Source organism: Suncus etruscus, chromosome 15 (assembly GCF_024139225.1).
Source record: "Suncus etruscus isolate mSunEtr1 chromosome 15, mSunEtr1.pri.cur, whole genome shotgun sequence".
In the NCBI taxonomy this organism is placed as follows: Eukaryota; Metazoa; Chordata; class Mammalia; order Eulipotyphla; family Soricidae; genus Suncus; species Suncus etruscus.
Window position 1 is genome coordinate 34,553,635 of NC_064862.1, and position 1,653 is coordinate 34,555,287.

Sequence of the window (1,653 nt, forward strand, 5' to 3'; positions counted from 1 at the left end):
AAATTGCTCCTGGCAGGCACGGGGGACCATATGGGATGCCGGGATTCGAACCAATGACCTCCTGCATGAAAGGCAAACACCTTACCTCCATGCTATCTCTCCGGCCCCAAATTTGAGCAATTTTGATATCAAAATACAAATGATAGTGGGATCAAGAGATAAGACATTATGTGTTTGACCTAGGTTCAACTCCTGGCACCACATTGTTTCCTGAGCATCAGCATTGGAGGCTCCTGCACCAATAAATGGTTCAATAAATGGTTCAACATATACCCCCAAATGGATTGGGGGATTAACATAATTAAAATGGCAATACTTCCCAAAGAATTGTGTAGATTCTTTTAAAGATGTGTCTGGCTTTATTTATTCATTACTCAGAAAACTCATTTTTCACTAGATTCAGACTTAGAAGTAGAAGCTCTCAAAGAAGACATCCTCCGTTTCTTGGCGATCTGCTCCTGGTGTTTCTCTTTTACCTCCTTCATTCTCTTCGCCAATAGTTTAGCATACTCTGCAGCCTCTTCCTTGTTTTTCTTGGCACACTGTTTCTTCAATGCAATACACCTAAATTTATGTTGCAGGACATGTGGTGTAACAAGACGCTGAGTCTTGGGTGCTTTGGTCCAAGGTTTCTTACCTTCTTTTCTTACTTTCTTTATGTTCTTCACAATATACTAGAGGACATCCTCTTCTTTAGAGAGATGGACAAGTTTGCAGATTCTGCTAGCTCTTTTTGGGTCCAAGACTCTGAGGCACAGTAGTACCAGTGAGTCCAGGAATATCTTTCTCCCCTTTCTTTACAATGACCAAATTGAGAACACTCAAATCAGCACCCCACAATGCAACCACGAACAGACTTGCATGGTCTATAGCAGGAGTACTCAGCAGTAGTCGGACCTGACCATTGGTCAAGACCTCTTGCTTCTTGGGGAAACCTTGCTTATCATTCCTGCCACTGATACGGACCACATAACCTTCCATTCTTTTCCCAGAGCATAAGCAGCAACTTTGGTTGCCATTCGCTTCACATAAAAGATACCAATGTGTTCATCTTCCACTTCAAGAGTTTCTGGCTGCCCGTGGCTGGGTAAGAGATGTTCAGCTTCATGTCCAGACAGCCTCTTAGCCACCACGAAAAAGAGTGCATTCTATAGATTTAATGTAATCCCTTTAAAGATGCCCATGACATTTTTTTCTAGAAAAGTGGATCAAATACTTCCGAATTCATTTGGAACAATAAATGCCCACAAATAGCTAAAGCAATCCTTATGAAAAAGAAGATGAGAGGCACCACTTTCCCCAATTTTAAACTGTACTATAAGGCATGGGGCCGGAGAGATAGTACGGTGGTAGGGCATTTGCCTTACATGCAGCTGATTCAGGAAAGATAGTGGTTTGAATCCCAACATCCCATATGGTCTCCTATGCCTGCCAGGAGTTATTTCTGAGCACAGAGCCAGGAGTGACTCCTGAGTGCTGCCGGGAGTGACCCAAAAACCAAAACAGCATTTTTTGTACTATAAGGCAATAGTTATTAAAATACTATAGCACTGGAATAAAGACAGATCCTCAAATCAATGACATAGACTTGAGTATAGTGAGACTGACCCTCAGACATACAATCAATTAATCTTTGATAAGGGGGCAAGTAAT

At 41.9% G+C, this 1,653-nt stretch overlaps 1 pseudogene; it reads right to left on the minus strand.

Moving 5' to 3' along the window:
- Positions 1-383: 383 nt before the first annotated feature.
- Positions 384-1,108, minus strand: LOC126030767 (40S ribosomal protein S6-like; annotated as a pseudogene).
- Positions 1,109-1,653: the final 545 nt, after the last annotated feature.